Source organism: Corapipo altera, unplaced genomic scaffold (assembly GCF_003945725.1).
Source record: "Corapipo altera isolate COAL_440 unplaced genomic scaffold, ASM394572v1 24, whole genome shotgun sequence".
Taxonomy (NCBI): Eukaryota; Metazoa; Chordata; class Aves; order Passeriformes; family Pipridae; genus Corapipo; species Corapipo altera.
This window is the reverse complement of record NW_020884903.1, coordinates 5,231,949-5,259,494: the sequence shown is the minus strand read 5'-3', so window position 1 is coordinate 5,259,494 and position 27,546 is coordinate 5,231,949. Positions and strand designations below refer to the sequence as shown.

The 27,546-nt window shown below is 36.6% G+C and overlaps 1 long non-coding RNA gene across 1 annotated transcript; it reads left to right on the top strand.

The window, feature by feature from the left end:
- The first annotated feature begins 14,130 nt into the window (after window positions 1–14,130).
- Window positions 14,131–22,678, top strand: LOC113950770. Its single transcript, XR_003528875.1, has 3 exons — window positions 14,131–14,360; window positions 15,272–15,330; window positions 22,621–22,678. It is a non-coding gene; the product is annotated as an uncharacterized LOC113950770 (long non-coding RNA).
- Window positions 22,679–27,546: the final 4,868 nt, after the last annotated feature.

Below are 27,546 nucleotides of genomic sequence, written 5' to 3'. Positions count from 1 at the left end.
GTGTATATGTTAAGGGGAGAATCCCTGATGTCTGGCACTGCTGAATCCTAATTGAAAGCCAAGAGAGATATTTCAGAGTTAAAACAAGTTAGAGTTTGTAGCAACATTGTATTCACTCACTCTAGAGAGACTTCATGCAGGTGAATGCATGAAGAAACCCTGCAGTAGCAATGAAAGCATAAGGGAAATTGGTACAGCGATCAGTGACCCTAACATGTCAGGTCTACTACCTATTATTATATAAATATTCATTTACTACTGTCCATGTTTTATTGACCTGACATCAGCTGAAAGACACAAGCTAGCACTTTTGGTTATTTCAGTGGAGGAGAGAATACTCCTAAGATACAGATACAAAGATGACAAACTCTACAGATAATATGAATAAAAGATGTGGTGGTTCCTGTTCTGGGGTGAAAGAGTCTTTAAAGAAATATCTTTTCTTGTGAGAAAAACAGCTTTTCCTGAGCAGTAAAACGTTCAAAAGAATCCTGTCTTTTTGATTACCTACAGCATTTTGAAGGCACTGTTCCTACCCTTGTTAATCTATGTGATTGACAAGGTCTACATTTGACTGCATTTTTACTTCATTAGGCAGCTCTACTTTTCATTTTAAATAGTGAAACAAATCCATTGCCACATAAGTGTTTCAATGTTGTCACTAGACCTGTGCTGCAGCAATTTAAAACTTCAGAAATACATGTGGGATTGAATCACATTCTTCTGTTTACAAAGGCTTGAGATTTAAAAACACACATAAAATTTAACCCTAAAAGGACACTGTTATATGCATAAACTACTCTGGCAAAGAGAGCAGAACCATGGATCAGTAACTACTTGGTTTATTATAATTTGTTATAATTTAAAAGTAGTCTGAAGAATTAATAAAATAGTAGTCATTAAATCATAGAATGGTTTGGGTTTGACAGGACCTTAAATATCATCTAGTTTCGTGGACAGGGATACCTTTCACTGGACCAGGTTGCTCAGAGCCTCATCCAACCTGGCCTTGAACACTTCCAGGGATGGGGCATCCACAGCTTCTCCGGGAAACCTGTTCCAGTGTCTCACCACTCTCACAGTAAAGAATTTCTTCTTAATATCTAATATAAACCTACTCTTTTTCAGTTTAAAGTCATTCCACTTGTCCTATCACTACATGCTCTTGTAAATAGTCTCTCTCCATCTTTCTTGTAGGCTCCCTTCAGGTACTGGACAGCCACGATGAAGTCACCCCAAAACCTTCTCTTCTAGGCTGAACAATCCCAATTCTTCATAAGAGGTATTCCATCCCTCTAATCCTCTTAGTGTCCCTCCCCTGCACTTGCTCCAACAGGTCTTTCCTGTGCTGAGGACCTCAGAGCTGGATACAGCACTCCAGGTGGGTTCTCACCTGGGGTGTCATCTTCTTAGATCCATTTCGTTGCTTTATCTTGTGCCTAATCCCTGATGGGTTTACATGTTATCTCATGAAATTAACATTCAAATGAATGGTATTAGGAAATCAGATCAGTCAAGTAGTACTTTTAGTATACTTTTTGAGTATCCAGAAATCACTTCTTATCCAACCACCTTGACTCTGAGAATCTGGACCTGAACTACTGTAAAAAAATGCAAACCAACAGTTTTTTGCTTGATATTCAGGTTGAGATTGGTACATTATTGGATGTGTTTTATCATAAAAGCCAGCATAGGACAAAGTAGAACAATCATACATGTATAATTCATCATGTACTATAGGAGGGGATGAGTTGCTCTAGCAGATATTGCTCTCTTACCATTAGCCGTGTACAGGGTCTATCCAAATATCTAGGGCAGATACTCAGACTGCTCAGTTCAAGTGCTCTCACTTAATAGGTTAAATATGCATTCATCCTCCTCCTTCCACAAATACAGAAGTCATGCACAGCAGCACAGCTGCATGCCATTATATCTGCTGCTGCTTTAGACTCTCCCTATTGAGGCTGTTTTGGCTTCCACAACATGCTGCATCATGTGCTCCTGAGCACTCTGCACCCGCCAGCTGAAGGTGTATTTTGCACTCTTTTTCCTTTTCAAAGTGGCAAATAGTTTTTCAACCTTTGCAAGCTTCAGTCTTGCAAAGGTTGAAAAGCCATTTGCCCCATCGCAAATTCTAATTTCTTTGTCATGGGTTAATCTAAAAACTAATAATATTTTGTATCATGATCTCAGTCATGCACCTTCATTGGCTATATGAGTTGTAAGACTAGTAAGACAAGACTGTGTCTTGTTTTGGACACAGAACATCTTCTGTTTCCACCATCCTTTATTAACTTTGCAGTTTAAACATGTCTTCGGGATGACATTCATATTTTGGTCTCTCATAATCAGATACTTGACTGTAAAGGATGCTTGCCAGAGCAAGACACTGTATACCCTAAGGTGCTTTAGTATTCTCTAAAATGCTACCATCAGTTGTCCGAGGCTTGCTTACACTGTCTTCTGCTGGCCTGAAGTCTCAGCTCTGATGGGACATTTAACTGCACTTTTCTTCTGCTTTTGTATTTAGTTTCTGTCAGTTTTATTCCTTCCTTTTATATCTGAAATATCCCTTAGAAGCTTGGAGCCTGGCAAAGGTGTAGTCTACCAATGACTGGACCTATGTACTACTGACAAGCTCCAAGACACTTTCTCTGATGTGCCATATACTGCTCAAAGGGTGTCATCATCCAAGCTAAGGTTACAGCCACATGTGCGCTGTTTCTCAGCAGACACAGGCAACCTCTACACATACAGAGCAGATTCCATCTCATTCAGCTCAAGCTGCTGGCTGGCTAGCATGGCTAGTAGGTCACTGAGGCTACCTTATGAGGCTCAGCACTAAGGTAACATAAGCACACAGCTTTCTGCCGTCCCAGAGCACCAGCAGAGAGAGCTCTGCACAGAACAAAAAGCAGTGTAGACATAATCCTGAACCTGAAGTAAATTCCGAGACAGAATAATGCTTAAAACTGCCCTTGAAGTGTGGGGGCTGCTCACACTGAACCACTTCTCTTCCCTTCCCGAATCTGTCCATGTCTCCAAGCAGCAGGTTCCCTCACTAATTTTTCAGTCGGTGCAGGGCAGATCACTTTCACAATAGCACTTGCTCACCCTTAATTCAACATGTTCTATTTATTCTTTGGACAACAAGCTCCTGTGGCAAGACTATACTTCCTAATTCTGTACAAAATGGGGATTTTAATGATGGGGAACAAAATCGACCCCTAAAGAGCTGTTAGCCATAATGTCCTTTTCGAAGTGGTTATTTGTCATTCACAGTAACAGGTCTACACAATTAGCATGTGATCATCATGCATTTAAAAATAAAGATGAGGGAGGGGACATTCTCGCCCTGATGGAAATTGCTCCCACTTTGTAGAGTTTATTGTTATCTTGATTGCAGAGAGGTTACAGGCTGCAACAAAGCTCCCAATGAATAACCCTTATTATGTATTACATGCCGCACGATTTATGCTGAACATGGCACCTTATGATCTGTATTTCCACCATCCTTTCATAATACTCTTGTGACTTAGCTCAGTTTGTCCTCTCTTTAACCTTTGTATTCAAAACATATTTACAAATATGCATATTTTACACATTCATATGACATCCTGCCCTGTCACCTGCTGGTTCCACCTTCATACGCTGCTGGAAGACCCATAGGTTTTAATGCATTCATGCTTTTAGTTTTTCTTTCAGTATGGACCAAGGAACAAGATGAAAAAAAAAACAAAACTATCATAGCACTGTTCTTCATGAATTGTGTTTGTACAAAAGCTGAGAAAAAAGAGAAATAGAGCAAACCCATTGTCACCACAGTTTAAAGCAAAATAATGTCCACTAATCCTCCCGTAATTATAGTGGGAGGAAAGGCTAATGCATATTAAGCAGAATGCTTCTTGTAGATAGGATCATTTAGCAGTACCGATGAGCAAAAGGAGACATAGTAATGTAGGAACAATTCCTTCGTCTGTAGTTGTTTACATATGTTGTTCACATATGTTGTTCAAAAGGAATGCATTTTGGTGAATGCCAACAAAAACAGAATGTGAATTTTACATTGAAGACTGGGTATATTCTTGAAGATTTTTTTTTACAAGTTAACTTTAAATGTTTCTTTGCTTTCTGAGTCATCTAACCGGTTTAGATCTTTCTAAATCCTTTTGTAAGACACTCAAAATTAGATTGATGGAAAGTGCTACAAACCAGGCAGGTATTGGTATCAGAAGTAGTGGTTTTGTAGCATCAAGCTACCAATCTCCTTTTTTTTTTTTTTTCCCCAGAATGTCTCCCAAAGAACACTATACTATTATCATCTTGATACAGCTGTGGTGTTACACCCAGAATTGCCTTGGGTAAGATAACCAAGTGCAATAAATATACATGCAAGTCTCTTTGCCAAGCCCACTTGCTTTTAAGCCTGTTTCTGCCTTAATGGGATTCATTGCTTCTCTAAGCAGCCTTTGTAATTTTCAGCAAGGTCCTTTAACTCATTTAATGTGCAACATTTGTTCATGCCTAATTTGTCTGAGCCAGGCCATGTTTGTGTTTTCCTTGAGTTGCAGAAAGGTTGATTGTGAGGGTGGAACTGCCTGCCTCCAGTGAATATATTTCTTTCTGAATTACAGTAATTACCGCAGGTTTCATTTGGTTGGTGCTCCCCTCCGTGCCCCTCCTTGACAAGGTTAACAAGCAGAAGGTAACTGAACATCAAAAGATAAGTGCCTGATCACACAGGCAATTGTTGACAGTACCATTTCTCTGGTGATGGTGATAATGTTCTCTACTAGATTCTTCTGCAAAGGCACGAAGGAATTACATTTGCAACCCTAAAGATAACTGTAGATGTCAATAGATCTACATTACACCCATCTTGAATACCTAGGAATATGCTTCCTTTGCTGAACAAAGACCACAGATAAAATAAAAGGTACAGAGGTTTTTCCCCCTAATTTTGACCCTCGTTCCCCACAACTGACTTTTAAAAAAAAAATATTTATTGTAGACATAGTTAAAGGAAAAGTGATAAATTCCATTAAAATCTTTGTAATGACCTAGCAGAATAGAATCTTTCTTGCCTCCTTTTTTGTCTTTCTGAGTATGTATCTGTGTACAAATATATATGCATCTGTGTATTTAAATATTCACCAGGAATATATACGTAATTATGTCTTCATATATCTGTATATGGCATCTTTATCTCCTTTTCTCTGTATATATGTATCTACAAGAGGGAAAGGTAGGATTCTGATTTGCCTTAAGAAATACAGAACTGCATTAGAAATCTGATTTGCCTTGAAATATTCTAAAATTAGTTCCCTCATAAAGTAGCTGTAACCCTCATTGGCCATCTCAATATGCAGTTGGTGACCTCGAAGTCTTAAATGTGAAATTATGAAAGAAAATCTACCTTTTAGTTATTTTCTCCTGGTGACAACTCAGAACAGATATTTTGGCTTTAACATAATTTTGTTTGAAGTACTTCCCTCTTAAAATTTCTCTTACAATACCTTATATCACCAGGCCATTCCATGCTTAATGAACTGGAAGACTTAACATCAAAAACATGTTTTCTGAGGAGAAAAGGTTTGTATTTAAGATTGTCATAAACATCAGGTATCTAAGTATTCTCTATTAATTACCTCAAAGATCCAAACTAACCAGTTCTGTGTAATTCCTGTCACCCAAGACTTTTATAATGACTGCCTTTACCCTATTTTTTCCAAGGATTAGGTCAGCTCTTGGTCACAACCATAGTAAGTTGGACTTTTAGAATTATTCATATTCAGACAAGTGTATCGTTTCTGCAACTGTGTGACTGAATGTTTCTCATACATGAGTTATATGCTGGAAACTCTCAGACACGTGAATAGCATATTTGTAACTGTCCTATTATGAAACTAAAAATCATAAAAGCTTATCAATAACTTAGAAACTGATTTCTAATCTGAACTCATTGGCTCATGTTTTACAGAGAGGTAAGTCAAGTGACTTCCAGAAAGTGACATTTGACTCACCCTAGTATGAGAGGCATAAGAGATTCCTTGGTTTAAACAGATACTGTCCTTCAGAGCATTTTAAGCATGTAATTTTATGTGCAACATGCTGTTAAATATTCTAGGAAATATTTGTTATCTTGGAATTTTTGTTAGATGTCACAAAAAAGAAAATTAACACGTAAGGGAATAGCATTTTTCACATCTTAGCATGAGTAAGAGAATGGACCTTCTTTTCTGTGAGAAAAGATTAAAAGAATTTGGTTTCTTTCAGTCTCATTCAATGTCTATATAAATACAGATGCTTCTTCTTGAGCTGGCCCAGTGTAGGTCCTATTAAGTGGGGAAAAAAAGCAGGTTCAGCGGTTCTCATAGAATTAGATTAAATAAGAACAAGTGTTGGTTTGAACACAAGCTGAAAGACTAGGCCACAGTTTAAAAAGGAAGGAATATTTTTCTGCATATCCCAAACACTATGACTGCAGAGGTATCACTTACCACACAATTTTTGACCCATATAAGAATGTAGACAGACCTGAACAAGCGTTTTCCTGCCTGAGGATAAAAAGAAAAACAAAACAAAACAAAACAAAAAAAAAATGAAAGAAACCCCTCAGATTTTTAAAATATTTGCATTACCAAAGCTTGATTTGTTTATGAAAGGGTTTCAGGTCTTTCCACAGGTGAGAAGTGGACTTGATCTGACAGGCTTACGGACATGGTGCAGATCTCTGTGCCACAAATCCCCCTCCTATTCTGCTACTCTCTCCTGACATGCGTGGAGTCTGACCTCAGCAGAGGGAAGATTTGATGCCCTTAGAATTCTGAAAGCAACGACTGTAATGTGTGGTATAATGATTGTATGAAGAGCCCCAAGAAATGAGTAGCTAACAGGTCGCTATTAGAACAGTGAGTAGCTTCACTAAGGGTGAACACCACTGTAGTAAGGATGTTAATTAACTCACTTGGGAGGAATGGACATTCAAACCATTTGCCTGGGACAATTAAAGGACTCCCCAGTCAAAGGACCAAAGGTAAAAGCCAAAGCTCCTTTTTGCAGTCTGTGAAATGAGGTCAACACAGCCAGGAAAGAAATTCAGAGAAACTAAAGATGCCTAATTTATATGCCTGAAGCAGAAAATTGTAAACATCCCTGTGGTGAGTAACAAGAATGTGTCAATGCTATTCCGTAGTAAAAGCATTGTTGACTGCAGAGGTGCAATGTAAAGAAAAAAATAACTTCATAAAAAAAATCCTACCAAAAAGCGGAAAATTACTTTTTTCTATCAACAGGTAAATTGTACTTTTTTGATAACAGAGCATACACTAGAAGAAACTAATATAGTGTACAATTCAGTCAAGCTCACAAACTTCAAAGCAAAACTTGTCCTCTGTCTTTTACAATTTATAAGAAAACCACATAAATTCCACCCAAAAAGCCCAAACCTGGTTTTGTTTTGATAAGGAGACAAAATTAGAGTTAAGCAACAAATTGTGGAACATGTGCTGCAAAAAAGAACAAATTCTTCAATAGCAACAACCTTTACACAAGGAAACAGAAGAGTATATTCTTGTGGGAGGTGACAATATTTATTTTAGATCACAATATTCTGTTTAAAATCATTACTTGAGAAGACAGGGGGTGGGGGAGAGCAACCCGATTGAGATGTGTTGGCTGCAGATCTCTGAGCCACATGCTCTTGGAGTCAGACTCTAATTTTCCAGTGAGCACTTGTACTGCCAAAAATATATTATACAATTTTATCAGTATGTATTTTCTCCCACATCTTTTGGCTTAAGACAGTCCTCTTCATATAATACAGTATTACTGACACGCAGAAGGCTTTTCAGGTCATGGGGCTGCTGTTGATTTACATGTAGATTACTAGTCAGATCTACACATGCTGCCAAGCTCATTTTGTTCCAACTGAAGAAGAATATTTCTCAGACTTTACTGCAAATTTCAATGGGTTTTCATTTTTGTAAGAGGTCAGGTTTGATATTATCTTCTGCTTAAAAGTATGTTTAAACCCCAGTTAGAGCTTTACACAGTGTCCCCTAACATCCCAAAGGAAGGGTCCTGAATGTAAGAACTACAAAGACTGAGAAAAACTGATGCTTCTTACCTTTGCTTTGAGACCAGTTGAACTGGTTCCATGGAAGACTCAGATGCTTGAAATATACAGAAAACTAGAGTGTTTCCTGGAAATGCTAAATAATATATTACTTCTCTCTGTGCTACTGTGTGATTCCCTTTAATGAGTATTTTACAGACAGTGTTAGGGAAATCTTGATGGCATTCTTGCTTCATTTCAGACTAAACTCCAATTGAGTTTCATTTTATCTGGAACTTTCTGCATGCAATGAACAACCTTTTCACGTCACAAAATCTCTGAGTTTTTCTTGTATTATCTGCCCTGCACCTTGCAAAATAATGATGTGTCATCCACAGTAGTTCATTGTGGTTTTATCTCTATTTTTACTAGTGCATCCCTGTGGAAGAGGAGCACTAAATAATGGAGACCTCTGAAAAAGACATTACCCACATGTTGTTTACCTTGTAACTGAACATTTAAATCAATAAATCACCTATCCTTCCCTTCCCTTCCTTTCCCTTCCCTTCCCTTCCCTTCCCAAACCTTCCCAAACCCTCCCAAACCATCCCAAACTTTCCCTTCCCAAACCTTCCCTTCTCTTCCCAAACTTTCTCTTTCCCTACCTCTGCCTTGCTACTATCTTTGCACAAAATTAAAAGTCTCTCCGCATTTGTGCCTGAGATTCAGAGATATATAATACTAGCTAATGGCCCCTCAAAACAAGCCACAAGGCTTGACCCCTGCAAGCTCCCTCCCAACCCAGTACTGTATACCTTCAAGTGTTTATTCTGTGAGATGAGAGTTACAAGGGCCACACACTACCCATCCTCTGCATCTGAAGTGATTTCATCACCCCGAGTGGAAAGACACTGTCTTCTGATGGGGTCTAGAGTCAAGGATTTTTACATGCTCAAATACATTTAGAGAGAGATGTAGAGGCATTGCAGCAGCAGACTCAGCAGCCAAGCCCAAGTGACCCATTAAGTGTGAAAGGGTTTTTGCCTGAAGAGTTCAGGGGTCTCAGTGGGTGAACTGCTGAGCAGTTGCACGCAGCAGGTGGCCTCTCTTGTTTTTAGTGAGCATCAAAAAAGATGCTAGGGGGGAAAAAACCCTTTTAAACACTTGAAATATGATAACAGTGATGTGTGGGGGGGAAATCTATATGCATATGCTACTGCCTGTTTTTTATTGCCTGTAGAGACAGGCTCCACTAGAGAGGACATACAGAAAAAGAACATAGTTATCTATTCTATAAATTATCCCTTCCTTTCTAAGTCTGCACAATTTGATTTGACATATTAGATAGCCAGTAGATAAAGAAGAGCTCAAGAGACAGTGGAAGTTGCTCGATCTCTGTTTCTGACTATACTGGTGTTCTGGAAGTGCAGAACTAGCTCCATTGAATAACTTTCTGTCTATTAATTATGAACAGACCTTAAAAGAGTGGGAAAAAATCGACTTAAAAATGAATCTGCTAAAAACTGCAAACAGTAACCTTTAAGAATGCATCATTGTTGCCAGTATTAACACAAGTACTGTCTGAATTCCCAAGATCCTGATGAACTTATTTAAGCATACATCTATATCTGTGGCAAAATTAAACATATTTCAGTACATGTGCAAAGCACATGCTGTGAAATTGAAATGATATGCAAAAATCCAAAAATGTGTGTACAAGCCCATAAAATAGACAGGAAAAAAAAAGAAACCAGAGAAACCCATCGCATTTTCACTGTGCAATTTTGCTGTCCTAAAGAAAACTCAAGGGCAAGTGGCAGTCAGAAAACATTGAATTGATTAGCTGCAAACCTGGTTTCAGGAGCTCTCACGTGACGGCAGACATGACAGACATGTCAGACAGGGAGGGCAGAGGGTCTCAGCAGTGCCTGTCCTCTCAGAGCCATCTTCCTCTATGTTAGTAACGTTGAGCTCCCTGGTCTCGGGCCAATACAGAAAGACTTCATAGTAGGCTTGATGCTTTCTGCTTAACAAAATCATAGACTAAAAAGACCTTATCTCTACTGAAGCAAAAGTGATATGTTAATAGCTTCCTTGATTTAACAGAGCATTGCAAATCTGAGAAATAATTGCAACTCACTTTTCTATGAAACAACTGAGCAGTCTTAGAGTTGTAGTTGCCTGTGGTGAAACTAAGAGTTTTTACTATACTTTCACAAAAGGACTTAGTTTGGGTGTCCTATCTCATCATAAAAATCCACATATTTTGCTAGTGAAGGAGCAGACAAAGTTTTATAGTTGGTTCCAAGCTGGAAGACATAGAAACCAGTAGGTATATTATTCATAAATTTGAGGGAAATAAGGAAGAGATGATGGGGCAATGGGGTTTCAAATTTAAGACTTGTCCAACTGCTATAACCTAACTAATCTAAGAGTCTCAAGACTAGCCTGATTCAGGTATTCAGTATTACCTTTCTTCCCATACTGGGAAAAAGTGTTTTAATGTCAGCATGAGCAGTCTCTCCAAAAAACTATAAAAAATGAGCTGATGTTACTTTGGACCATCTCTCTGAGTAGAATAGAATTTTTATGAGGAATACATGATTCTACCTCAGAGCCTATGAACTCCTACTTACCTTCCTTCCCCTCCTTCAGTTACATGGGAAGGTTTGAAGGATGCAAAATAAGTAACAGTCACTTTTCTGCACTGACTCTTGTATTTCCTCAATGTAAATCTGCTAAGTTTGTATTGTTTTGGGAAACAAGCTAAGACTACTTTCAATTTTGTGAATACAATGCAAATAGCTCCTTCTGATCTTGGAGTGGCAGGTCAGTGTGTATTTGTTTATCTTCAGGGGTCTGCACTAAGTAAATCTGGCTTATACTTCATTACTGTTTACTGTCCTTTCTGTTGCTGTTTACCCTCACATTTGAAAGGAACCTGACAACTGAAAAGTTGAATTTGCAATTGGATTAGTGCCATGTCCCACAAAGATAACTGAAGAAATCAATGACAGTTGGACCTCCCTCTGAGAGCTACATTATATGCTTCATAAGGGCTGCTTTAGAAGATTTATTTGTGCATCATCCATAATAACTCTGCTGTGCTGGTTATTTCTTCATGCACTGACTTGAGGTGTAGCATCTCACACAGATGGAAGTTTTGATTTTTAAATTAAATAAAAAAAATAAGGCATTGAAATTTCTTGCATTTGGAGATTAAGTGAACTTCTGTACATTATAAGCAGTAAATTAAGCAAGCTGAGAACTGTAAAATGTGTCCTTGGCTTTTGGAGGTAGTACCAAATGGCAGACTACAAATGTCATTATAACTTTGAGGGAAAAATTTCATTTTATTGCTTTCTCATCATACATGACAATGGGAAATAAAATCTGATAGGAAGACTATTTTAGGACTCTCATAAGCACCAGCAAGGATTGTTTGAAATCCATTTTAAAGAGTTCAGATCTGCTATATTTTGTTCAATATCTTTCTTTATTTGGTAGCATTTCACCTGAGAGTCTGTGTTCTGTTAGACAATTTAAATACACCCACATCAGTGTTAAAAACAAAAGTGTATAGGAAAGTAATGGACTTCAAACACACTTTGTGATAATTCACTGTCTGTTCAAAAGTACAATGTATTAAGGTCTTTCTTCTTCAACTGTTTAAAAAACCACATTTGTAACTCTCCCTTCCTTCTGCTCAGGAGCAGAAGTAGAGAGATCAGGTCAATACCAGGACTAGTGGAGAACTTCTAGCTCAAACTCTCTGGTAAATAACAAGTGTTATGTGTCTAGGCAGGTGTAATCATTGCTGTTGTGTGTCCTGGGGTACTTATACAACGTGGAGCAAGGATGAGTTGAGTCTTGGTCATCAAGCCAATTCTCCCCTTTTTCTTGATCCTTGTAATTCTTTACTATGTTCAGCATAAACATATGCACAGGTTCTGCATATATGATTCTATGTAGATGTTTAAGAGTAAAAAATGCTGATATAAAGGTGTTTGAAGAGGCAGTCACAAAAGCTTAAAAAATTCCCTCAAAAGCTTAAAATTATCATTCTGACCTTATTTATTGTAATATAAACCAGCATCTAAATACTTTAATGATTGAGCTTTCAGGAAGAAAATGAATTCAAAATACTGTTTAACAGCTACAGTTTGACCCCAGAGGAGGGATATGGGAGTGAATTAATCAAACTGAACCCCTGGGTAGAGAACTTCTTATTCAGATTTTGTCCTTTTTTGATTATTGGTGATGCTACTTTGAAATGTCATCTAATGTTTGGGCTATGTTAGTGTTTGTAGTCAAACTCAGTAATTTGGCTAATAGTCAAAATGCAAAGACTGATACACACAATCAAAAATTAGGCTATATCCCAAAGATGTAGAACAGAGCCAATTCAGTAAGAAAAAAAAAAAAATTGAAAAATTCTCCTCCTTTCCTTACACTTCTGCTCATACAGAAAATAAAGGAGAAATGACATATGAATTATTATTTTTTATAAATAGTTTTTACTTCATGCTAGTGAAATCTTTTTCATAAACAACTGTAGCAGTAGAAAGTTGTTGCTCCTTTTAAAACCTCAGCTATTTAGACATGAGTCAAGACCAGAAAGGAAAATAAGTAAATCCTTCTGCAGATACATGGGATTTTTTGTTTGTCATGAATACCTGATGGATTTACCAATTTATTTGTCTTTTCTATGTTCTCTTTTAACAGCTTTCAGTGCATTGATGCATACGTCATCATTTGGCAATGGTCTTTCTCGAGGAAAAAAAACCACCTCCTTTTTGCTCTTTTATATTCCCTTACAATATGGACTCAATTTTAACCACTTAACTTTAGGATTTTATCAATTTCTTTTTCTGTCTAATTGAAGTAATGCCTGTTTTTCAAGCAAAAAAACATCTTAAGGTCTAATGCAGAAATATTTCTATTATTACAAATACTAATTATTAGTAAATAATTCTAATACTCTCCTTCCTGCCCACCCTGCAGTAGATGGGCATGTGTATGATAAAAGTACTAATAATATACAAAACATAAAGGAAGGCAGGTTCTCATCTTGATCCAATGGATTTAATTGACAGTCATTAATAAATAGGATACTGCAGTAATTTTCACTAATTTATATTCAGGGTAGCAGCTTAGAGAGTGAAAAATTGTATATGTTATCTCATTTTTGTGAATATTCTGCCAGAGGATCTAGATCCAAATTTTCCAAACTTGGCAGCTCTCTATATCTATTTAACAAATTGCTAGTCCATGTCATTTTCAGGACATCCATTGCATATCATTTCTCAACCCCAAAATGCCACAGATGACAATTTTTTTTTTTAATAATGCATAGAAAAATAAGTATGCCCATGTCCAAATAATAACAGGATTGAGCAAAGACTGCTTTCAAAACCTTACTCCAGGTTTAGTTGTATGTCTATAAATTTGACGTATTCTTCTAAACTGCAATGAATGATCTTGACAAAAGTAGTCTTAGGCTCTCTTATAGTTCACTGCTCATCTAAAAGAGTATTTATTGAAATATCATTGGGAATTCACAATTATATCTTGGTTCTGGTTGTCTGGATGAGGAATAACACTGCATTACACTAATTAAATAATCGCCTAAATATAATATTGTATCATAGACTATCATACTACTTCCCCCAAGTGCTAGTATACTGTTTAATATCACTGGCTAGGGACTCATCAACAAAATGTTACTTCAAGAGAGTGGGTTAATATTCATGGTGATGAATTTCACTGTACTGAACCTTAATCCTCACTTTTTTTTTTTTCTGTACACTGTGCATAATCCTTGAACTAAATTGTGCAAAGCTGTGAAGTCTGCTTGCCCTGCCCTATTGTCTACATTGCAGTGGTTACTTTGACAACATACTTGCAGAGCGGAAATAACTGTGTACCCTCTCAAAAGTTTTCCAGCTGAGCTGGAGAGTAGGTGAGGTCATAGCCACTTGATTCTCAAGGACAGTCTTCCACATAGCTGCTGCTTCTAGGGCTTTGACTTGTTGAAGAGTATGGTGCTATTTTGCCCCTCATCTCTTATTCATATCCTGCTCTACTCACCAAAAGAAGGAGTGTTGTAGAATCATAGGATATCCTGAAGGGATCCACAAGGATCATTGAAGTTTAACTCCTGTCCCTGCACAGGATCAACCCAAGAATCACACTATGTAGTACCATATTGAGTGGTACCATACTCGGTATCAACTTCATTGCCACAGTTTGCTTCAGCACACAGGATGTTTCACACACAGGTTGAAAGGAGAAGAAAGCTCTGGTAGTGGTTAAAAAGGGGAGGTTATGTTTCTGTCTCTGGAACCTTTTCTAGCCATGCTGTGCCACTGAGCCTTATTCCAACAGTTGGTCCCTCTAGGCTCTTGATATTATCCTTTCATTTTCTCTGTATACTTGTTTTTTCTCTTCTCTGCAAAAACAGTATTCCCATGTTGTGACCATTACTCATATCCAGGAATCTGACAATTCAGTTCATGTCATAGAAAAATACCACCATGCTGAGTTGCTGGATAGAACTAGCCTGATTTATTTTTCATTTCAACACATATTCTATCTGTCTTGGCTTCTTTCTTTGTCTTTCTTTTGTCACTTGCTTCTGATCAAGCATGGAATTGGATTTTTTTTGGATCTTACTTTTTGTATATAAAGCTGTATCTGACCAATTCCATGAACATGTTGTGTCTTCATATAAAGCCCTGCATGTCAGCTTGAGGCTGAATTGTATTTGTTTGATAAGTATTGCTATACCTATCTTCTGATTCCAAACTGCCATACCACTGTGCCTCAGAATATTCTGCAAGGAAATATGTGTGATGTTTGGAACGTTTGATCCTTCTCTGAAATACAGGGAAGCAGTAAAACATATTTTACTGAATAATCTTCTGCATGCTTACTATCATTCAATTTAATTTGCTTTTAAAACAGCATCTAGCATTTTGCATAGCCATTATGAAAAGATAACATCAGATCAAGCAGCAATGATATTTCAAAAACCGCTAAGAACTTCATCAAGAATTAAGTTGTCTTTGCCATTACTCAGCCTATGTATCAACAAAGAGGAAAAGCAAAGACTGTTTACCCAGTTCTCAGAGATTAAGCAAGTAGGAGGTAGAAAATGGGCAAAGATCATCAGATACTATAATCCTGTTCTTTCTTCTGCTTTTTCTGTTCAAGGTGACCGGAACAGAGTCAGCTGCTTCACAAAAAGGGAGAACAGTGAAGAGATAGAGAGTGTGAGGTACATTCTGATACTTTTTTGCCCATCTCGTAGGATACAGGAACTGGCCTTCAACTTTTTTTGATAATTTTATAGAAGAAAATGAATCCGGAAAAGATTGTTTAAAGATTCCTGTTAATGCCAGTTAGAGATATAGCATTCTAAATGAGGTCTAAATGTGCAAATTGTGTTAGGAAAATTGAAGTGACCCCCAAGCACAGAAAACAGAAGTACATAAAGCACTTGTGGGGATGGCTGTGATGCAGGAAAATATAATTCCAAATTTTTTTATTCAGGAAGTTACTCGAAAAGTTATATATGTAGACTGTCACTAAGACATATAACTTTCAGTAAGACCTCTGTAATGTCGGTATACTTTAGAGTTAAAATGTGGAGTTTTTGCTTATCAACAAACACTTTTTTGAAATAACTTCATAAATACGTAGTGGTACAAAACTAGTATTTTCACTGCCACCTGAACTTGCCTCAAAGTAAAGAAATTATATTTAAAGACGGTTTCCCAAGTAGGAAAAAAAAATAGAAAAGCACCCTTTTTCCACTCTACAACAGAAGAACAAACTTATGAATACCAAAGGACTGTGAGTACTCAGTGGAAAAGGTAACTAATTAGTTAAAAGAAATCTAAGTAAAGATAAATTGCCAGGATGACCTCTATGTACCACTCAGGCATATTCACAGTATGGTGTCATATCTACCATCTTCATTATCTTTGTTTTTTGTGACCCTTCAGTTATATTTCAGGATTTGAACTGAAGTTTCAGCTGCCAGTCAAGAGGCAGAGGTTAATAGATACTGAAATGTTAGAAAATATGGGAATTGTATGAAAAAGTCTTCAGAGGGAGAACAGAGATGAAGCCAGGAAAATGGAATTGTGTTTAATCAGCAAAAGAACAACTAAATTGACAGTATTTGGGAAAAAAATCTAATTTATAGCGTCAGAGATGAAAAGGAGAACTATATAGAAAATGTTCTATAGCTATATTTTACAAGTCAGTGTTAAAATAAAAATGGTATTACGAAATAAAAAGGAAAACCTAGGCAGATTGTGTTTGTCCAGTCAAGGGAAAAATGGAACAGAGGAGGCAATGCAAATGGAGGAAGTACAGAATCACATAACATGCTGAGTTGGAAGGGACCCACAAGGATCGTCAAGTCTAACCCTTAGCCCCGCACAGGACCATCTCCAAGAGTCATACCATGTGCCCAAGGGTATCATTGAAATGCTTTTTGAACTCTGTCAGGCTTAGATGTATCAATTTATGAAGGAAAGGCACAGAGGGTAAGCATAATGAAGGATAAGAATGCTGGAAACTACTGCACATGAGTAGACCTGTGTGAGATGGTTTAACTTGGCAAAGAATATGTGAATTAACTCAAAAATTAAGAAGCAGAAATAAAATCTTTCTGTTGCACAGAACACAAGAAATCATATTCAGAAAAAATTTTTGTAAAGATAAGAAAACCCAATAAAGTATAAAAAGAATTGATCAAGGAGAAATTTAATTAATATCTAATTGACGTCAATTTAAATTAAAGAATAGCAAAACAAGACCTATACCCTCATATGTAATTAATACAAAATATGTGAGAAAATATATTTTGTCCCTCTACAGAACTGTTGAAGGCAGCTAATGATCCCTATAAAATGTAAAATGCATCAGATATAAGCATGAAAAGTGGTTGACCTCAGACTAAATACTAAAACTGTCATGTTTTACTGCAAGCTGTAATTGTTTGAATTTAGCCAGAAGTGGATGACAATATTTTTCCAAATATCACCAGCACATTTGTTTTACTATTATTTCTCCAGTAAATTTTTCTCCATTTTTACATTTGGGCAAACTAGTTTCTTCCTGGAAAAAGTATTTTCAAAAAGCAATAACAGATGGAGCACCTCTGCATTGGAAATATTCAGTGCTCGACTGTGAGACTGTGAAATGAAAGAGTGGGTTTTGACAGGAGAACTGTCTGTGGCATTGATAAGCAAAGAGGAAAGAACAGGGAGAGAGGATGAAGAACCAGGAAAGGGATGACAAGGAAAAATTGTTCACTCTCACTTTCCAAAAATCATGTTGCCTTAACAGCAAGGCAGGCTGTTGCAGCAACAATGAAGAAGATCTGAGGTCAACTCTTAGTTATACACTCAGTGCATTTTCATGTCCTATCCTTTTCCAGGTCCAGTGCTATTTCCTGCTCCTGATTACATACTCTGTCATCCACTAGTCAGAACACTTAATTTTATTCAATAATATTCTCTGCACATTGACCAAGATGTGAATAGGGTATCTATCATCTTTTTTGCGCCAAGCCCCAGTAAACTACTGCACAGAAAAAGCAACCCTCCTTCCTCAAGGAGAAGGATGATAAAAATCAGAGGATTTAACACACAGAAACTTGGGGCAGGGATCTCCTCAGACTTATCATCTAGAAGGCCAAGGATATGTAAGCCTCTTGAGAAACAAGTTAGTGCCTTTTTTGTTTCCTGATCTTGCAGAAATTGAAAATAACATAAGTGCATCAAATATGTCTTGCGATACAAGACATGCAGGTTATCCAAACTCTTTCAGTATTGCACAACAATGCACAGTGATGTTGGGAGGTCAGAAGACTGCTACAATAATAAATAGGCAACTCAAGAGAGTAGAAGAAGACAGGCCTTTTCCTTATCCTGAAATACAGCTTAGGTAGCTATGAATGAAAATCCTTGGCACATATATACCAAAAATCATTTAATTTTTGGGGGTAGGAAAGGGAGAAAAAGACCAGTGTTTTCTGCTTGTAGATTTTTTGGCCAAAAATGCCTCAATATCTCTATAGAATAGAGAGGTAACTACAGACTTGGAATTCTGCCTGTGTATACTCACACAAACCACTTTGCTTCATGGAAAACTGGAGATGAGGTAATTATAACATTTTGGATCAAATTTTTAAATGTTAACCTCGAAAAAAACCCAAGATCAAATTCTTTTTTTAAAAATTCAACCATTTTGCTAATTCCTTAAAAAAGTTGTGCATGCATGTCCAAAGTATGCAAAGTATGGTAAAGTATGAGAGATTTGTTGCTGTTTGTGATTTTAGTATTATTCAGCATTTTCTGCTGACATTTACAAAACACAACAGGTCTGTATTTCACTTTTCTTTTAAAGTGCTTCTGCTTCTCCCTAACTTCAGCCTGAATTATGAAGGTCAGCCTACTGGGTTCACTGAGCAAAACTGCAAAATTCCACAAGCAGCAAATAAATGGGGTTGTCATAACATTTTTTTCCCTGTTAGCCCCATTGAATAATACAGATTTCCATTCACAGGCTTAACATATTTAAATCTGATGAGTCTCTTCAGAGCCACTATGAAGAGTGGCAAGGACCATTCTTGCAGCCCAATGAAAATATAATATTATATAAAATCAGATTTAGTAATATCTTAAATACAGAATAACAACGACATTTTTTACAAGCTGCTGGGGTGGGTCAGAGTAACTCAAGTGACCTACTTTTTCTAGATACATGTGCATGAGTTGCAAGGCATTAGTTTGAGAAGCAAATTGGTCTTTAATTTTTTTCTTCTTCTACTATTTGCAGATGGAGAGGTGTTTAAACTAGATTGTGAAGACGGTAGTAGAAACTCTTGCCCGGATTATAATCATAACACATGCCTCTAAAGTAAACCTACATTAGCACAATTCAATGTGGTAATTAAGATAGAAAAAGGCAGTACTAAGCTGCATGGCCTATCAGATTCCTTGGGGAGAAAAAAAAGGACTTATGTGACTTGAAATGTGTCCAAAGGGTTTAGTTAGCCTCCAATTAGCTGCAAACTTCCTCTATTAAAATGCATAACAAATACCAGCCTACATGTCCCTGAACCCTTCATTATTTAAGTCCTAATTTCAGATGGTTCTTTTATTATAGCATATATCCCAAAAGCTAGCATTGACTTTTAATTACACTATACAATCATTGCTGTCAGGTGACAAGTTGGAAGGACAGAAGACTCCAGGGCACATCTGGGTGAACCACAAGAGCTCAGCTCTTAACCAAAAGCAAACAACAGTACAAAGGCAAACATTCTATGAACAATCTACAATAAAATGAAGGCCAAATGGTCATTTCTCCTTAACCTTGTATTTTACACTGGCCATGAAACTGAGAGTTTATTCAGGCAGCCAGGCAGAAATATAGGGAGTGAAAATATGAAGTGTAACAGAATATGGATTGTACTCAACTTGCACTCCCTCAAGTTCAAAAAGGACACACACATCTCTTTTTTCCCACTTTACTATTATTGATCTCTTATTAGAAGGGTCATACTGGGGGTGTTTTGCTGAAGATTTCCATACTGTGCCAATATAATTAATATATTGGTTGGGTGTAGTGCATCAGGGAGATTTTAGCTTCTGTCTTTCTCTGTGTTTTAATGTAGTTTAGCATCTCCTAGCCAATGTCCACTGTAATTGTCTGTGTGAGACTTTAAAGGCGGGTGGAAACAGTTGATTAGATTTTGAAATTAGAAGGTGCTCATATGTCCTTGAGATTGCTGGGTGGGGGTGACTGCTGATTCTAAATTAGAAGGACATAAAACCACCATCAGTGAAAAAGCTATGGTTAGAAGAGCACAGAGCAAGTAGGAAGCTTGTTGAGAGTGTCACCCTACTAAAAGTGAGAGGACTGCCATCAGGAAAAACAGAGCTGGGAGAAGACTTACACGAGTATTACAACTACATGAGGAGTATTACCTTGAGTATTATATTTTATTTGTTTATTTTTTACATTTATGGGTAAAAAGGCCACTTAAGATGGAAAGAGCTTATTTTGAGCTTGTTTTCTTGCATGGGAAAGACAGGAGTAGCTAATCTAGAATCACAGAATTACATGGAATCACAGAATTACAGAATCATAGAATCACAGATTCACGGAATGTCTTGGGTTGGAAGGGACCTTGAAGCTCATCTAGTTCCAACCTCACCCTGCCATGGCCAGGAACACTTTCCACTATACCAGGTTGCTCAGAAGCCCATCCAACTTACCTTGAACACTTCCATGGACGGGCATCTACAACTTCTCTGAGCAACCTTTTCCAATGTCTCATCACCCTCAAAGTAAAGAATTTCTTCTTAATATCTAATCTAAACCTATGCTCTTCCAGTTTGAAGCCAATTCCCCTTGTCCTGTTACTACATGCTCCTGTAAATAGTCTGTCTTCACCTTTCTTGTAGGCTCCCTTCAGGTACTGGAAGGCCACAGTTAGGTCAATTCAAAGCCTTCTCTTTTCCAGGCTGAACAATCCCAGTTCCCTCAGCCTTTCTATGTAGAAGAGGTGCTTCATCCCTTTAATAATCTTGGTGGCCCTCCTCTGGACTGCTTCAACAGGTCAATGTTCATATCCAACCAAGAGTATACTACTCATGAACATATTCTTCTGCCTGATTTGCACTCTTTTCCCCTTTCACAATGGGAATCTGTAGTGCTTAATATTCAGCTGAAGTGTATGACATGAAATAACCCTCTTTTTTCTTTGCTGTCTTTCAGTGTAACTATGACATCTCCACTACATGGGCAAGTCCCACATAAAGGAATTGTACTGAAAACAGAGAATTTTCATTTTATTACAACGACACATATTTTGAGGATTTATGCAGAAAGATCTTGTTAATTGTATCTAAATATCTTATCAAAATCAGATATTTCTTGCTTAATGGGGAAAAGCACGCAAACATGTAAACCCACTTCTTTTCTTTCCTTAAATGCTTTCAAAATAAAATCTACATTTTCTGACAGAAATTAATATTTCTAATTGCTATGGCTTCTCTTTCTTCACTTTAAGATGGCTGCAGTTGTGAAGTTCAGAATCAAGACTGTGGCAACATTCAAAGAATTTTTTTCCTCCTAGTTTGCTTAAAAATTTCCTGGGAAATTTAGTTATGTTGGGATTCCGTTACGAAGGACAGACTCATTTTGAAGGGAGTAGCAAACACTAGTCTAAGATGAAAGAAGCCTGAAACTGTAATAAGCAACAGTCAGTACAATGTTAGGTCAAAGGTTGCTGAAATCTCAATTCAGTATTGGTAATACTAAGCACAGCCTGTATTCCTGTGCTGAATTTGGTTGAATTTGGTCTAACGAAAACAGAACGGTCAGAGGAAGCTGTAAACTAATGACATTAGACTATTCAAAGCTTATGCAGCCAGTTGGAATTCCTAGCTTGAAATGTCTAACCATCTGAAATTAGTACCATTTGGAGTATTTTTTGAATACTCAGAGGTAGGTAAATGTCAGATGTAAGCTTAAAAAAAAGATGCCAAGTTATGGTGCATGAAGTTACTAAGGGAGTGAAGAGTTGAATAAATATCACTATAACACTACACATTGCTGAAATATAATTATTTGTGTTTTTTAAGGTTAATATTCTCCTTTCTAGATAAGCCAAACAGGAATGAGTTGAACTAAAGCCTAAGGTAAAAGTCAGTCACTGAATAATATTGCTCTTCTGATAGTGGAAATTCAGTGTGAAATATTTATTAATCATGCCATTAACCCACAGCAGAAAGGTACAAATCAACAGAATGAATACAACAGTGCCTTCTGTTTACCAATTAAGCACAATCCCAATTAGCAAGAAGTCGATAGCAATGACTAAAGACAAAAGCATTTGTTTATAAAACTTCTTGAAACAATGCATTGAGGTCAAGCCCTGGGAGGCAAGCATTAATCAGAAATATGAAGAGAGTGATCTGTTTAAAACACTGCAGAAATAGGTTTCCCACAAACAAATTGGTTATCACTGTGCAGCCAGGTAAAGTAGTTCTGGCTGCACTGGTCCTCAAAGCCACACTGTCTTCTGTTAATAGTGTTGGTGATTAAATAAATCTGAAGCTCAAGGTAAAAATTTTTATTCTTTAAATAATTCAGAGCATAAAACACCAACTGAGCAATTGGATGAGTTGTTAGCCTACCTTGGCTTGATAGAGCCAGACTACACTGACAGAACCATGGACCATCCTTCAAAGCTTCAGAGTCAAACCTATAAACATATCTAACCATGTATTCAGTTATGAAGAGAACAAGTGACTTGAATCTGATTGAAAAATAGCTTTGGTTCTTCATTTAATGACTGTAGCCTCTGCCTTTGAAACGTTTCCTCTATAAACCTCATTTGAGGGTTTCTTCTTTTTCCCCAAGAAATGATCATGTATAATTAGGTATTAATTAACAGCCCTGAATTCAGTCTAACAGGAATATTCTTATTGTACTGTTATTTTATTGTACTGTTATTTTTTTTCATTATTCAGATCTATCCTGTGCCTCATAACTGATGTTAGCATTCTTTGTATAATAGATCATCTAGAGGAAAATAAAATAAAGAAAGAAAGGAAAAGGAAAAGGAAAAGAAAAAGAAAAAGGAAAAGGAAAAGGAAAAGAAAAAGAAAAGGAAAAGAAAAAGAAAAAGAAAAAGAAAAAGAAAAAGAAAAAAAAAAAAAAAAAAAAAAAAAAAAAAAAAGTTCTGTGAGCTTAACTTAAGTTCCTGGAGTTCCCTAATCCTTCATTCAAATGTAGGACTCTTTTTAAAAAAAAGGTGAAAAGAACTATGAGGGGTTATTTTGCACATGTCATTATTGGTATTCCACTAAACTAATAACTCAGTGGACAATTTGTAAGAGCATCCTTCCTTTTCTGCAGACTAAATGACCCCAGTTCCCTCAGCCACTTCTCATAAAACTTGTGCCCCAGACCTTTACCAGGTGTACATGCTCCAACACAAAATTTTTATCCTTAACTTTTGAACATATTTACATAATTTTATTCCTTATGTAGTTCTTTATTACTCATCTTCTTTCTGAATCTAACAAATAAATCTGAGAAGTGAATATATTCAAACTTCATTCAACAGTGTGAAACACATTTTAGTGAATTTGCTTGTTTATTGACCACCTAGTAATATGAGTGTAGTTAATGGTCCTTCAAAACTGTTTTGTGCTTAGTGATTAGTCATTTTTGCCAACACAACAGGAAAAATTTTCAAGGTGGTTGGATTTTCAAGGTTTAGATTATTGCTGCTGTTGAATACTGGACTCCTTTTATGTATCTCAAGCTGGACATGGAGCAATTGACTTGACAATTTCTTTTTATGCTATCTGATTTTAAACTGAAAGAGGACAACTGTGAATGCAAATTCCAACCAATGGGGTGCCGACCTCATGAGGGTAGTATGATTTGTAACTCACACAATCTCTCCCATCTGCATCAGCTTTGTGTATCACATAACAGAAACAGGTTCATCTTGTTGGAAAGCAATTTAAAAGTTTTCTCTATAAGGCAATCATATTACCATATTTATTTGTTGCTGTATTTTCTCTGCCTCGTTTGCCCTACTCACATCTATTACAGCTGGTAATGCTGGAGAAGAAAGGGGTGGAGGAAGGGAACAAAAGGAGAGGGAGCAGGAAAAAAAGCACTATGACATTTTTACTTTCTTTCATCAAACCCTGTATATTGGGGGTTAAGATATATTTTGCTGAATTAATTTTTGTGTGCTTTGATGCATCTATAATCCTAGCACACTTATCTGAATAGGTATTATGGAATAAAAAACTGTTTATTTTCTGCTTAGCCAAGTGAACCACAAGAAGAAGAATAATTCTACAACCTTAAAGGCAATGCTCTGAAGAAAAACAAATAGCAGAAAGTAATCATGGAAGGGGCAAAAGGAGATCAGCCATTCTGCTAAGGAGGAAGCAGCCTTCAATTAAATATCTATTAATTGGTAATGAACGCCAAATAACATTAAATAAGCATCTAATAGAATATTAATCACATACTTAAGGCCTAACTGCAGTATATTAACAATTAATGGCCCTTTAAGAAAGTAGATATACTATGGCATGCAGTAAGTGTTAATTGAAAGCTATTTCAGGAACTTTATTTTGCTTTTCTTAATTGGACAGTGACACAATATATTGTTACTGAGCCCTTCTGTCCTTATACTTTGAAGTAGCACAGTTGCCTCTATGCTGCAGAATAGGGCAGGAAAAAAGAATCAAGTGTTTTTCATATATATGGCCTGCCATAATCATTACTGATAGCACATGTGCTTCTTGTCCAGTAACTTTAATTGACTCTACAGGGATAATGATTTAAGAGAGTTACTCTACTTTTAAACCTGTCTTCCAGCAACTACTCACCAGAGCTGCATCATCCCCCTAAAAGTTACTGAAACTGGAATGTGCTTGCAATGATCTGCAATCATAGCTCTTTATCAGAAATTCTAAAAGAAGAGAAAATTAAAAAAAGAATACAGAAAGGAAAAACCAGTAAAATAGTCTTTAAATCAAAGCAGGGGAAAGAATGGAGAAGAAGGAACAAAATGGGGATCTAGTAAAAATAAAGTACATGGGGCAATTCTTCAGTTTTCTCTAAGCTAATTAACCCAAGTCAAGGGTTCCCCTGGCAATATATAAAATTTTGTGTTGAATTTTTGAAAGTCTCTTTCCTCTCAGACCAGGCTGTCATACACACAAACAGTTCTCAGTGTGACTCCACTCCAGGGGGTTGTGTTACACCCAAGGTGACAGACTGGTGCTGCCATCAAAAGAAGTTGCCTCATTTTTCTGCTTTGTCTGTTGTTCTCATCCTCTCACTTTTCATTCCTGTGCACCAGAAAAATTGCTCATGTACTTAGAGTACTGAACAGCTTGGGCATCTGATCCAGATCAAATAGCATGAGAGGAAAATTAGTTCTAACTCAGATCATTTCCCCAGTGAAATTAAAAAAACCCAAAGGTTCTTCATCTAATGTCGCATGACTAGATTTTTATAGTGATGGACTGAAGCTCAGACTTCAGATTAGACATGCTTTGTTCCCCGTTTGCTGCAAAAAATTAGTTGGTATAGCACCAGCTGTCTGCAAATGCTTTCTGACTTACCATGATCCTTTTAGGAAAGGAACAGAGCATTCAATGGTCAAAAAAAGACACACTTTGTGTTGGGCACAGGCTACTCCTCAAGTGGAAGACATGGAAGGAAACAATGTGCACTAATTCTAAGACAATGTATTTTTTTAGGAGCTTATCACTGCAGTTCCAAAAGTGTAGTGAGGTTGTTCATTAACCTCCAACAGCAGTGTCACAATACCAGAACTCAGCAGAGTGCTGTATATAACATTTTTATATGTCTGTTGAGAGCAATTGTGCTGTACAGGAACTTAGGATCTCACTCATGTGAGGTTTTTTTTTTTGTTTCTCTGTTTTTATTATGATGGCCGTCACATTTTTACTTCAATGAAGAAAATATACTTAAAGAAGGCCTTGCCACCAATCTCATGTGTATGGATTTGTAAGTGAATGACTAAAATGGTGATATTCAAAAGTGCAAATCTACTACCAGCAGGCCTATGATCGTGAGGTGGTCATGAGTTTATGCTTTGCTTAGAAATGCTGGCCACATATTCTGCCACCAATTTGGGACCTATCATGAGATATTTTAAACTGCTTTCCTTACATTTTGATTTGAGTTCTGGGTTTGTTTTATTTAGTGTTTTTTAAATTATTTAAGATATATATAGAGAGATTCTTTTTCTCCAAGATAAATTCCATCTTAGATTAAATATTGAGGTGGTGTGGATAGGTGCAATTACTGGAATGTCAGGAGCATCATACAGATTTGCACATATGCTTTTTTTATTCTACATAGTAATTATAGAATGTATCGTATCTCAAAAGTCCCTGCCCAATATTTTTAGTCCATTTCATTACTCTGAATATTGTTTTGGTTTTACAAATTTTAAGTGCTTTTCTGGACTAATAGATAAATTATTTCCACAGTAAAAGACACTCGAAGATGCAAATCCATTTGGGGTTTGGGGCTTTTTTGTGTGTGAATAACTGTAGTATGCAATGCAAGTGTAAAAAAAAAGAAGACCAGTCAAATATAAAAATACATTAAGAACCTGTTTCTAAAGCTGTGTTTTAAATTGTAGGCCAAAAAAAGTGCTTATGCACTAAGTAGTACACTATATTTTATAGATATTAGCATAAAATATTTATATTTATTTATACACTATTATTTATCTATACTGGCAAATTGTACATCCTGTGAAACTGAGGGAAGTTTCAGGAAGCTAGAAACTGGAAAATATTAAAAAAGTACGAAGTTATTGTATGTTGTAAACCACTTCATCTCTATCCTGTGCCACCATATATTAAGAGATAGAAAGTGTCTCTACCCACTCACGGATCTTTGACTGACCATCACAGCTAATTAACTTCATTTTTAAGGTTTTAATTTCTCCTTATCACATATTCTAAAGTATATTTATTTGCACATTCAGTAAAAAAAGATTAATATCATGCATTTTCTTATGGAAAAATATGAATGTTTATGTCACATTTGAAAACCACATTTAAAGCATGTCCTAGTCTACAGAAAATCAAGAATACTCATTAACATATTTTCTATTATCATCTTATTGGTCTAAGTTGCACTGTCTCCATCTGTCTGACCTTTTTTTGAAATCCTGTTCCTACTGTAAAGCAAATTTCTGTGAGCGGGAAATGAGACCACAGGAACATGGTATAGGCTGATCTCTACTCCAGGGAGCTCAGAGAAGAATGAACTAGTTGGAAAGTAGGTGAGGTAAAACAGTAGTGATGGGGACGCAGGGTAGCTTTTCTCTGATTTTGATGAGGAAAAGTTCACAATAAATTAAAGCTACTTCTTCAGATGCTCTCTACCTGCCTCTTCCTGTACCTACTGATGAAGGATTAAAAAATAATAAAAAAGTTACTTTCCAAAGGAGCCAAGAATTTACTGTGAGAATTTGCATCTTTCTGTACTAAAAGCAACAAATCCAATCTTAGAATTCAACTATAGGCAAATACTTTCATTCCCTATAAAAAACATATGACATATAGATACATACCATTATAAATACCTAATAAAACATGCAAGAATATTTCAGCAATTCTTTCTCTTTATGTTTCTATCCTTTTTATTACAGGTGCAAAAATATTTCTGGCTAAAAATTCCAGAAATAATCCACTGCAACCAGTGATGTTTAGCTGCAGTATAGTGGCTCCATACAGCCAGTAGTGTTGAATTATTCCATACAACAACAAAAAAATGGCAGGGTCAAGCCAGGTATCAAATTCATCTGTCATAAATGTCCTCGAGATCAATGTCAATTTTATTCTACCAAGTATTGTATATGATCCCAAACACTC